The following is a 13,639-nucleotide window of genomic DNA, read 5'->3' as shown; positions in this document are numbered from 1 at the left end:
GGGATGATTTGAAGCCATATCACTGTCAGAATAGCTTGTGCAGTGCCATCATACAAAAATGTATTTTGAAAGCTACTCTGAACACCAAATACTGTTTCTATAAAAAATGGTTTTGGTGCATTTGTTGGCAGACACCCATCCACTGCACATAACAGGGCCAATGGGGTATACTTATTTCATTCTAAATAGCCCCTAGTGCCCTTTCCACATTCACCACCATACAGTTCATTAAAATACAACTATTCTCTAAAAAAAAAAATTTCACATTTTCTTTAGGCAGTGCATCCGGTTGTTGTCATACTACTGGTTTAGGCATACTGATTTAGGTGTCTCTAGGACAATAACGTCTCAAAGATTCAAATAGTTTTCAACCCTTGTATGTCTTTAACTGGATGCTTATAATCAGATTTACCATATCTTAACAAGTCAATCTGCTGACCCATGAAATGATAATCTTTAGTATTTTCCCCCAACAAGCAATATAAAAAGTCGATTCCTTTAAATTCCCCAAATCTAAACTTGAATGGTTTCACTTGTATGGTTACTCAATTGAGAACACTAGTAAAGAGATCAAATACAATTATCCATAATTCAGTTATTTTAAACTGTACTGATTCTATCATCACAGTGCCCATAAAACAATTAAGATGAAGTCTAATTATATTTTCTACGTTAATCAGTTTTACAGATTAATTCCCTAGTGAATTTGGTCTGAAACAATTGCCAGTTATCCTTAAATATGACTAAGTTTAAATGTTAGTACTTTATCTCATTTTATACCTGTACTTTATGTAAGGTTTTAGGTTGAAATGTCATTATTTCTTTATCAGAAGGATTAAAGGAAACAGGAACCCAGTGGCTTGCTGGTTTAGGAAGAACACTTGGTGGTGGTGGCTCACTAAATTTGGCCCCGGCATAGTTCTGATTAGTTTAAGACTTAAAAAGTACGGTGGGACTTGATAAGCTAGAGTTCCAGTTTTGATTGTTTGGAAAATTTTTGTTCTTCCCCCCATTTGCATGGCCTGCCATGCAGCTGATGATGAATTATAAGTATGTCCTCTTTCCTTTTTCTTGTGAACAATCTTCATCTGGGAATTCTGATCCTTGGTCTTCTGTCTACTAAGCTGTTGTTGGTTCTTACTAACATTTCTAGTTTGAGGGGCTGGAATGTTATACCTCTCTCCACCACCCATCTTCAGCTTCTTTGTCACCTTTAAGTTGCTTTTCCGATTGCAGGATTTCCACTACCTGTCCTCTTCTTTGCTGCCGTGCCCAGGATAATAGATGTTGCTTTCTGACAGATCCTTTCCTTTGTCTCAATACAGTTTTCATGGGCTGATCTGCTGAGTTCAGCCTAGGAGCTGAGGCCAACATCTGAGTCTCCTCAGCACACAAGTTTGACAGAAGTCTTAGTGATTTCAAGCCCAGGGCTACGGCGGTGGCGGCTTCTGCTTGGCTTCAAAGCCCCGCTCCCCTTCCAGGGAGAGACGAGGCATGGCACCCACGAGCTAGCTGCTGGCCACCTCAACGTCTCAACTGACCTCCCCTAAATATGATTCTCTGGCTTCTGCAGAGTCTATGGTCTACTCAGTGCTTTTTTTTTTAAATAAAAAATACTAGTTTCTGCTTAAAATAGTTTGAATTTGTTTCTGTTGCTTATAACAAGAACCTTAATTCATATAGAAACCAATAACAGGAGCAACTGCAGGCCAAAGCCTCTCAGGAAGCTATCATCATTTGGATGCTCTGTGTGACAGCAAGAAAAATCCTTCAAGTATTAAAGGACAGAACTCTGGGAACCCATGCCGTACAGTGGCAAACTTCTAACCAGAATGGTATCTGAAAGCGCTCACTAAAGGTAAGACTTCAGAGAAACAAGTGGCAACGGACATAAAATGATATGAAAGCCACAAGGAATTGAAGAAATCTACAAGTGGGTGGTTACTGCTGGATAGTTTAAAGAAAGAGAATGTCCAGCTCAGAGTCCTAAATTGCTGGCCAAGGATCAGCTGAAAACAAAAAACTTTCTATGATGGTACTTAAAAAAAACTTGTCTTTTGCAGCTACTGGACTAAGGTAGATAAAGCCAAACCGAAAGTTGGATCTTATTGATTGCCAAACTATATTAGTTGAATTCACAGATTCCCCAGTTCTAAAAGTGAAAATTGCACCTCTGTCTGGAAAAGAACATTACCCCCGGATTGAAACAGATCGTGTATCGAATCTCTAGCATATTCTGAGCCTCCCTTACTAAAGAAAGTTTCCCTGCTTCTCTTCTTGTGAATCTATCTTGCCTTACTTGAAGCTCCTACAACAATTTACTTGCAAGAGTAAGTCAGTTCTTCACTTGCCCTCTGCCCTCTGTTGTTTGTAAAAATACAACTATAATCAGAACCACTTATAAACTCAGATTTTTGCTAATTTCTATTATGGAAAAAATAAGATGGAATACCCAAGTGATATTCTGATGGTGCTGGATCAAATAGGAAAGATTAAATTCTAGATTAGGCCTAAATTATCGATGTGGGTGAAATTACCCAAGATTCTGAAATTACTTGGCTAGGGGAAATTTTACCTATATGCTCCATTTTTATATTAAACATGTATTTTATATTGAAACATGTAAAATATCATGTATGAAACGAGATGCCAGTCCAGGTTCAATGCACGATACTGGATGCTTGGGGCTGGTGCACTGGGACGACCCAGAGGGATGGTGTGGGGAGGGAGGAGGGAGGGGGGTTCAGGATGGGGAACACATGTATACCCGTGGTGGATTCATTTTGATGTTTGGCAGAACTAATACAATTATGTAAAGTTTGAGAATAGAATAAAATTAATTAAAAAAAAAAAAAAAAAAAGCTGGTCCACTGAAGCCAGCAGAGGCAATCTGGTGTTCAGACCTGCTACAATAAATCTTCAAGTAGGCCTGATGATGCAGAAAGCCACAAAAGCAGAAGGAACCAGATTACATACCTGCAGTTGACTAAGAAATTTCCTTCATGGAAATGTGGGCCCCTGAATGAAAGTAAGTGGGCCCCTGAATGATGGCATGGGCTTTCCTGAATTGATATGAAAGATAGTCAGCCATGTTTCTAAACTCTATTGACCTGAAGAATTCATGATTCTGTGAGGTCTGCTGAGACCACCAAACTTAAGGTATACCTCTGTGGTTAACAGTGGGGATCCTTAGGTGTTTGACTGCACACACCAAGCATGTATCATTAATCATTTCTGTATATTTTGCAGCGATTGTAAAATGAAGTGAGAGAAGTCTTAGCCAAGTCAGAGTAGTCGTTCTCATCAATGTACAAATATGGACTCACTTTTGTGGACTGCCTAGGGAACACAGCCTCTCCTATCAACAGGAAATTGGATTAAAGATTTACTGAGCATGGTCCCACCCATCAGAGCAAGTCTCAGATTCCCCCACAGGCAGTCTCTCCCATCATAAAGTTTCCACAAGCCTCTTATCCTTAGCCATCAGAGGGCAGACAGAATGAAAACCATAGTCACAGAAAACTAACCAAAGTGATCACACAGATCACAGCCTTGTCTAACTAAGAGAAACTATGAGCCATGCCATGTAGGGCCACCCAAGACAGACGGGTTATGGTGGAGAGGTCTGACAAAATGTGGTCCACTGGAGAAGGGAATGGCAAACCCCTTCAGTATTCTTGCCTTGAGAACCCCATGAACAGTATGAAAAGGCAAAAAGATAGAACACTGAAAGATGAACTCCCCAGGCTGGTAAGTGCCGAATATGCTACTGGAGAAGAGTGGAAAAATAACTACAGAAAGAATGAAGAGACGGAGCCAAAGCGAAAACAATGCTCAGTTGTGGATGTGATTGGTGATGGAAGTAAAGTCCGATGCTGTAAAGAACATTACATCGGAACCTGGAATGTCAGGTCCATGAACCAAGGCAAATTGGAAGTGGTCAAACAGGAGAAGGCAAGAGTGAACATTTTAGGAATCAGTGAACTAAAATGGACTGTAATGGGCTTAATTTAATTTAATTCATATGGCCATTATATCTACTACTGTGGGCAAGAATCCCTTAGAAGAAATGCAGTAGCCATCATAAGTCAACAAAAGAGTCTGAAATGCAGTACTTGAGTGCAATCTCAAAAATGACAGAATGATCTCCGTTCGTTTTCAAGGCAAACCATTCAAAGTTACATTAATCTAAGTCTATGCCCCAACCACTAATACTGAAAAAGATGAAGTTAAACAGTTCTCTGATGACCTACAAGACCTTCTAGAACTAACATCCAAAAAAGATGTCCTTTTCATTATAGGGGACTGGAATGCAAAAGTAGGAAGTCAAGCGATAACTGGAGTAACAGGCAAGTTTGGCCTTGGAGCACAAAACGAAGCAGGGCAAAGGCTAACAGAGTTTTGCCAAGAGAACACACTGGTCTCTTCCAATACACTGAACCCTCTTCCAACAACACAAGACATGATTCTACACATGGACATCACCAGATTGTCAATACCGAAATCAGATTGATTATATTCTTTGTAGCTGAAGATGAAGAAACTGTCTACAGTCAGCAAAAACAAGACCGGAGCTGACTGTGGCTCAGATCATGAACTCCTTATTGCCAAATTCAGACTTAAATTGAAGAAAGTAGGGAAAAACCATTAGGCCATTCAGATATGACCTGAATCAAATCCTGTATGATTATACAGTGGAAGAGACAAATAGAGTTAAGGGATTAGATCTGATAGAGTGTCTGAAGAACTATGGATGGAGGTTCATGACATTGTACAAGAGGCAGTGATCAAGACAATGCCCAAGAAAAAGAACTGCAAAAAGGCAAAATGGTTGTCTGAGGAGGCCTTACAAATAGCTGAGAAAAGAAGCTAAAGGCAAAGGAGAAAAGGAAAGATATACCCATTTGAATGCAGAGTTCCAAAGAATAGCACAGAGAGATAAGAAAGCTTTCCTCAGTGATCAATGCAAAGAAATAGAGGAAGACAATAGAATGGGAATGACTAGAGATCTCTTCAAGAAAATTAGAGATAACAAGCCAACATTTCATGCAAAGGTGGGCACACAAAAGGACAGAAATGCTATGGACCTAACAGAAGCAGAAGATATTAAGAAGAGGTGGCAGGAATACACAGAAGAATTATACACAAAAGATCTCCATGACCAAGATAATCACAATGGTGTGATCACTCGCCTAGAGCCAGACATCCTGGACTGTGAAGTCAAGTGGGCCTTAGGAAGAATCACTATGAACAAAAGATGCTCAGTTTGGCTTACAATAAGTGACATGTAAATTAAAACGAGAGAGAAATCATTTCCTACCAATTAAATTGGCAAAATGCCAAAAGCAGGACATCCCAATCTATTGGTAAGGTTGTGGGAAAACTAGCAGTCTCATAAACTACTGGCTGGAGTACAAAAATGGAACGGCCTCTACGCTCTAAAATAATGTCTGTATTCATTCATCTGATTACAAATGCATGTACCCTTTAATTCAGCATTCTTATTTCTAGGCCTCTAGCCTAGAGATATATGTGTGTATACAAAATGATACATGTACCAGGCGATTTATTGCAGCATTCTTTGAAATGGAAAAGATTGGAAATAATATATGTTCACTCTTTGCTAATAGGAAGCTATCACTTTACGTTATATCCACACAACCCAATTCTGTGTGACTGTGAAAAAATTGTGAGCTTCATCCATTTACATAGAAGATATGTAGGATATATTAAGTGAAAAGCAAGGTACAGAACAGTGTGGATAATATGCTGCTGCTGGTGTGAGAAAGGTGAGGGGGAGTAAGAGTATTTGTTGCTGTTGCTTATAAGCCCTCTTACCTGACAGAGTGAGAGTATATCTGTATCTACATATTTACACATACCTATAAATATTTTAATACATAATCAATTGTATCTAAATTAAACTAAATATGAGTTGATACCAAGATCTCTAATTCTCATCCGTTACCACATGGATCATTTTAACCTCCTCCCCTTGCTTCTCAGTAACCCCTCCTCCAACAATGAAAAACCTAACTCTCAGGGGCCCTCATGCATTTAGTTAACTATTCAGTTTCAACAGACATTCATGGAGGTATCAGAATTGTTAACACATATTCCTGTGGGAAACAACTTTATCAATCAGACTACAGGGTTTATGAGCAAGGTTCCGTTTTCCTTTCGTCTTACAGACTGCATTCATTTCCAAGGTTACTTAGGTCAGCAACTTTTCCCCACTCCTTTTGGTGAGGCTGTTTCATAGACTTGTAACACATTTAGATTCTTTTGTCATTTTCTGTATTCCATCCTGGGATACCCTTACCTCCTAAATGATCTTGTAAATACTTGCATACTATTATCTACTCAAAGACAGATATAGAGATAAGTCACAAATCTAAAGGTTTTTTATTTTTTAACTCAACAAAAGAAATACACACTCATTGTAGAAAAATGATCACTGCAGGAGGCATGAGATTGATCTCTAGTCAGGGAACTTAGATGCCACCTGCTATGCGGTGCAGCCCCCCAAAATAGGTAAACATTTTTTAAAAAAGAAAAATGACCAGAGATAAACAAAAAGGAATAAAAATCACGTATCATCCTGCCACTCAGAGATAATCTCTGTAATCATTTTAATGTCTATAATTCTCTTTAAAAAATGCATTTATCTAGTTTTTCAACAAAAATAGAGATAAATGTTTAACATTATTGTTTTGCTTCTCAATACTGTTTTATGTTAGTCATGAGGTTGGTCCTAAGAATATAATTTTATTACCTGTCTTTTTATCAGAGTATTCAATATTGTCAACATTTTTTCATATCAATATAATTCTTTAGCATCATTCCTGATAGTTGATTGCATAGTATTTTATTTTATGGATATAACAATTAATGTAACAAAATTCTGTTTTGGAAAACTAAGTTATTCCCAGACTTTTTGCTCTTAGTTTGCTAAATTCTTGCATACATCCTCAATTCTTTTCTTGGGATAAGGTCCTAGAAGTGGAAACTACAGGGCAGTCTTGTCAGACGACTTCAAATCAGATCTCCCATCTTTGCTTGTTGGGCCCCTGGGCTACTGAATTCCCCGCGGTGATGCAGATCAAGGGCCAGCTCACTCTGACCACTGCCTCGGAGAAGAAGAAGGTCTGCGTGGCCCACGACTCACCTCCAGGCAGGACTGAAGGTCACTACAGTAAGGCTGGGGTGTTTCATCCATTGTTATTGTGGACAGTTTGCTTTCAAAATATTCAAAATGTACCGACAGAAAGAAAGCCTGAAAATTGTAAAGTTTTAATTGGCAAAATGTTTTCATGTAAAATTTTAACCAGCATCCTGCTCCCATTTTGTTTCATATGTTAAACAATTTAATGTATGGCACATTTGAGCGACTAAACTGACAGACATTGATGCAGTTAGGCCAAATATTGATTTTAAAATATAATATTTTACATTTTAATTAATATCTGATTAATGTCTCAGATTGTAATGTATACCATACAGACTCAATTTCCATAGTGGGAACATATTCCAAGAATTCTTTACCAGTTGTTTAGAACTAGAATGAATTTACCTATTGAAAGCGATGTTATGAATTAGTTGTCAATACCTCAGTTCTCACATAAAATCCATTTGACTTCTAGTGTAGCTGCAATATTAGTCAGGAGTTCCGTGGTCAAGCTACAACTCCTACCCTAAAGATTATGCTGGATTATGGAGAGTTATGCCAAGAAGGCTTCCCTCATAGCACACTGGGTAAAGAATCTTCCTGCAATGCAGGAGACCTGGGTTCATCCCTGGGTCAGGAAGATCCCTTGGGGAAGGAAATGGCAACCCACTCCAGTATTCTTGCCTGGAGAATCCCATGGACACAGGAGCGTGGCGGGCTACAGTCCATGGGGTTGCAAGAGTCGGACACAACTTAGCAACTAAACCACCATATGCCAAGAAAGGAAGTTCCTCAAACAAGCCAGCACCCTGCTCCCTGATGCCCAGTCCCATGCAGTCCCTTCTGGGGACAGGCACTCTGCTGCTGAACTGCAGATCCAGGCAGAAAATAGGCACCTCGTGTTGGGTGTGACTTCGTGAAGGTAAGGGAAACTCTTACCTTCACAAGTGCTGGTTGGACCTTAACTGGCTCAGGCTTTTCCAAAGTTTCCATCTGGGACAGGACCACCTGGGTAGCTGTGAGTCAAAGCAGCGTGATGGGAACAGACTCCCCTTGGACACACCTTGGTGAGACAGGCCTGAAGTGACACTCTCTCACATTTCACTTTCTCTGCGAGCCTCCTCCTGACTCTTGCTATCTGTGGGCTCCCCGAGCACATAGGATGACGCAGACCGTGGTGCACTCACCTGTCACTGCCGTTTACACATCTGTGTGCTTCACTTCGGTTCAGTGGGGCCCAATCCCGGCTGTACTTTCCAATCATCCAGAGAGCCTCAAACACTCTTGGTACCCAGGCTCCACCCCATCCAATGAAAGCACCACCTCTGAAGGGGGGAGCCCACACATCAAGTGTTCTCCAATCTCCCCAAGGGATTCTAATATTCAACCAGGATTCAGAGCCACTTCCCTAAAGGAGTTCTTTGAAAGCAGGCACACGCTGGTTCATCGTTTGTGTTAGATGAGCTAATAAATCTCTTAGAAGAGTGCTGGCCTACACTCAGCTCTGGATAGCTGGGTGGTCAGTAGTAGTAGTGTAGTAGCAGCAGTAGTAGGAACTCCCCACTGGCCAAGCAGGGTTTCTGACATACAGTAGCCACCTTCCCACCAACTGAACTCACATAAAACTATATATTCTGAAGACACAGAAAAGAGAGCACAAGAAAAATAACCCTTTAGAAGGTGATTACATGGACCCCTCCACTCTATAAGCCTAGGTACCAGAGAAGTCTTGCAACTGGCAACCTGGATCTGCCTTTCCTTCTGTAAGCCTTAGTCCTACGGGCCTGCTTTTCACAGTGTGAGCATCTTGCTGTCCTGTATACAGACAATTTGAAGTTTTTGAGTCTATGCGATTTTTACCAATTTAGTTAACAGGATAAATTCACTGCAAGTCTGAAGTCTAAGGTTCTATCCCTGGCTCTGTCTCTTACTAGCTGGATGGCTTTGAGCAGTTTCCTCCAGCCTTCAGGGCCACGTTCATCTTTGAATCCCTCTCTTCTCTGATTTGGAAACATGGGTGAACCCTGTCTTGCACCATCTTGTCTGCTCCTGTGAGTCTGATGGATCAGGCTTGCAGTCATGACTGTGCTGACCTCATTCCTGGCCACCCGGCCCACCTGCTCAGCGAGGCTCTCTCCCCACCAACGCCCCAGGAGGCCTCCCCACACCTGGGGTTGTCAAGGGAGGCTGTTAGTATCAGTCCGAAATTGTTCAACAGCCATGTGTGTTGAATAGTCTTGGAAACCAGTTGCCACTTACACGTTTAGCCCAAAGGAAAAATACTCTGCTGTGGCCAAGGGGAAAGGGTAGTGCCATAAACAAATAAATCTCTTCTTTGCTAGACGCTGGTCCTGGGGAATAAAGAGAACTCTAGGATCCAGCTCAGGCTTTGGGGCATTTCTTTACAAAAACAAAACAAAAACAGGACCATCTGATGTTTAAGCCAGCTTGGCCTTTGCCCTGCTTGTCCTAATCAAGGGAGGTTTCTCAGCCTGGTGCGCTTCAGAACAGCTGGATAGATGCCAAAAACAGCCCCCCAACCCACCCATTCTGGTCAATTTTAAAATTCACAAAATCAATTGGAGAAATAAGGTCAATTCTAGTTAGGGATAAAATAACAGAATTGCCAACATTCTCTTGTTGTATTAAGTGAGACTCTTTGGGTAGGACCATGGAATTCTTGCTTTAACCATAAACAGGTATGTTCTAATGAAATTTGACCTGCATTTAAAAATTGGGAAGTGACAAAGCTTTTAAATCCATGTTGTACGTTTGGAACTGCCGTATGTTAGTTTGGGTTTCTTTTGGTTTTGCTCTTGATTTTAAAGGGGTTGTGGACTGATCTTGCTTTTATGGTTTCCTGAGTGTCAAGTTGGTTTAATGAGATCAAACACATTCTAGAGTTGCCCATTAAATTCATCATCTAAATACATTTGTTCTTCATGACAAAACACGATTAACAGAGTTAGCAACCTCTATTTTTTATCCACTTGCCAACATCTCTCTTGGATCCCAGACTCCTTATGGTTAACAGTGATCACAATCATAGATGGCTGTGAAGTATTTCAGGTCGGCCTCCCCCTTGAGATTGCCAGCTCCACGTGGGCAGGGATGCTGTCCTGTTCATCACGGTGACTCTACACCCACCCAGCAGAATACCTTCCACCCAGGAGGTGCTCTCTGATATTGACAGAATAAGTAGTTTCTCCTGTGTGGGTGGTTTCCTCTTTGGCACTTGTTTCACTCTACAAATTCATTAATCTTTTTCCTGGACATGATTCAGTCTCCTCTTGAATGGAGAGGCCAGAGATAATTCCCCCAGAACTCACTCCTCTCTGGAGGAGTGAACTGTGAGGGTTACTAAGAACTCATCTGAGTCACCGAGGTCTTGTGACGCTCCCCCCCCCCCCACCCCCCGGCCCTTCTAGCCACCTTCAAGAGCTTCTGGAGCTATTTGTCTTACTTCCACATACCCATCTCTGGGGGCACAGCTGCACGGGTCTGTTGCCTCTGGTCTCCAAGGAACCACAAAGAAGCCAAGTTAAACTGAGATCCTTTTCGAGTGCCCCCTCTGCTCATACCAGCTTGTGATTACTGCCCCTCAGCTGGAATGCGGGTGCTGTCAGCATGCATTCCCAGCATCACGTCTCAGCTCATGGTAGTCCAGTCCAAAGGGTTCAGACTGGATGTGTGGTTTAGCACATATGAAGTACTGCTGCCTCTTGCTGATGCTAAGTCTGTGACTTCCGTTTTCTGCTGGTGGTTTACTCGGCCCATTTCTGTTCGATGACACTCCCCTCCCCCACTCCAGTGGTTCATGGCCTTTTAGCCTGTAACTGCTCTTCGTGGACTTACAAGATTAGATTTTCCAGTTTTTCTTTGCTTGAGGTAAGTTTCACAAGTTAGGAATCTGCTCAGACACCAGTTTTCCTAATTTCTATCTCTGTGTGAGAAATACAATCTATTGTCTTCATTGTCTGAGCAGACAAATCTGATTATACCATTGGGGAAACATCAGTTGCCTTTGAAACGATGTTCCCTCTTGTCTTCCATTTGCTATGTAGAAAAAGTACCTGAGTTCACCGGTAGTATCTGGGGATGTGTATGCAGCTATCTACATTTTTTTCCCTGTGTATCCAGCCGATTTTGTTAACCTTTGTGCAAGTTCAATCATCATTTCCTTAAAATGAACGGCGAGCCTGTACTTGAAATACAAATGTTGTGTGAACTCTGCTAGTTTTCTTACCTGCAAAACTAGGATAGGACATACCTCAGTGGGCTGTTGACAGGACTGAATGAAGTAATACATGAAAAGTGCTTGGCCTACAGTGCACACTCAATACATACTATTATCTGGTCCTGGCCGTGGAGTGTAGTAACCTCTGTGAGGGCAGAGATTTGTATTTGCTTTGATGTTTGCTGTATTCCAGAGTCGGAAAAGGCAATGGCAACCCACTCCGGTACTCTTGCCTGGAGAATCCCATGGACGGAGGAGCCTTGTAGGCTGCAGTCCATGGGGTTGCTAGGAGTCAGACACAACTGAGTGACTTCACTTTCACTTTTCTGCACTGGAGAAGGAAATGGCAACCCACTCCAGTGTTCTTGCCTGGAGAATCCCAGGGATGGGGGAGCCTGGTGGGCTGCTGTCTAGGGGGTTGCACAGAGTCGGACACGACTGAAGCGACTTAGCAGCAGAGTCAGGAATAAGGCCTGGCACATACCAAATGTACTGAGTCAATCCATCATACTACAGTTTACAGACCAAAGGAAATACTCCCATTCCCACAGTCCTCCTGCTTTGTGCTCTCTCCTCTGCTTATAACACCATTTCTGCTGGTTAAATCATAACCCCTCAATGCTCAATTTAAATACCACCAGTATGAGGCCATTCTTAATTATCCCAGGAGGAAGTCTTTCCCTAGACTACTCTCATGGTACACTGTGTGAACAACTCTTTAGCACTTATCAGTTTTCTCTCTTCTATTTTGTGAACAACTTGAGGAAGTTACCATACCACTCACTACTCAAGACTAGACTATTACCTGACAGCATTGTTTCTTGAATCTATGTATACATGATTCTCAAAAACGGAACGTTAGCCTTGATAACCAAGAGCACTGCAATGCTGTGGCAGTCTTTGCTAGGATTAGCTCTGTATGAAGGCACAGTCCCACCTGCAGTGGGGCCAGGGATAGACATGGAAGAGGCCCCGTGAGTAGAGTTTGCCTGTGTGCACAAGTTCCCCCAGTTACGGGCCATGCCCTCAACTTTTACCAGTCACGTCACATAGGGTGGGATTTGGACCTCGGTTTAAGGCACTTAGGAGAAGCAGTAATAATACCTTGAAGGACTTGGCCTTACTTGATCAAGTAAGGTTCTGCTGTTGTTTTTCAGTTGCTAAGTCATGTCCAAATCTTGGTGACCTCATGTTCCGCAGCACCCTAGGCTTCCCTGTCCTTCACTATCTCCCAGAGTTAGATCAAATTCATGCTCATCAAGTCGGTCATGCTATCTAACCATCTATCCTCTGCTGCCCTCTTCTCCTTTTGCCTTCAATCTTTCCCAGCATCAGGGTCTTTTCCAATGAGTTGGCTCTTTGCATCAGGTGGCCAGAGTACTGGAGCTTCAGCTTCATCATCAGTCCTTCCAATGCATATTCAGGGTTGATTTCCTATAGGACTGACTGGTTTGATCTCCCTGCAGTCCAAGGGACTCTCCTGAGTCTCTTCCAGCGCTACAAATCAAAAGCATCAATTCTTTTGAGCTCAGCATTCTTTATCTCACATCTCTACAAGCCTACTGGAAAAATCATAGCTGTGACTATACACACTTTTGTTAGCAAAGTGATGTCTTTGCTTTTTAATGTGCTGTCTAGGTTTGTCATAGCTTTCCTTCCAAAGAGCAAGCGTCTTTGAATTTCATGCCTACGGTTACTGTCCACAGTGATTTTGGAGCCCAAGAAATCAAGTCTGTCATTGCTTCTACTTTTTCCCTTCTGTTTGCCATGAAGTGATGGGACTGGATGCCATAATCTTAGTGTTTTGAATGCTGAGTTTTAAGCCAGCTTTTCACTCTCCTCTTTCACCCTCATCAACAGGCTCTTTAGTTCTTCACTTTCTGCCATTCGAGTGGTATCATCTGCATATCTGAGGTTTTTGATACTTCTGGCAATCTTGATTCCAGCTTGTGCTTCATCCAGCCTGTCATTTCAAGTGATGTACTCTCTGCATGTAAGTTGAATAACAGGGTGACAGTATACAGCCTTGTCATACTCCTTTCCCCATTTGGAACCAGTCAGTTGTTCCATGTTGCTTGGTTCTAATTGTTCCTTCTTGACTTGCATCATGTTTCTCAGGAGGCAGGTGAGGTAGTCTGGTATTCCCACTTCTTGAAGAATTTTCCAATTTGCTGTGATCCACATAGTCAAAGGCTTTAGCATAATCAATGAAGCAGATGTAGATGTTTTTCTGG

General features: G+C 41.8%; 1 pseudogene; it reads right to left on the bottom strand.

Annotated features, from left to right (window-relative positions):
- Positions 1 to 672: 672 nt before the first annotated feature.
- Positions 673 to 1,235, bottom strand: LOC113905936 (annotated as a pseudogene).
- Between the last annotated feature and the right edge of the window lie 12,404 nt (positions 1,236 to 13,639).

The sequence above is a fragment of the Bos indicus x Bos taurus genome, chromosome 15, assembly GCF_003369695.1.
Source record: "Bos indicus x Bos taurus breed Angus x Brahman F1 hybrid chromosome 15, Bos_hybrid_MaternalHap_v2.0, whole genome shotgun sequence".
NCBI lineage: Eukaryota > Metazoa > Chordata > Mammalia > Artiodactyla > Bovidae > Bos > Bos indicus x Bos taurus.
This window is presented reverse-complemented; position numbering and strand designations above follow the sequence as displayed.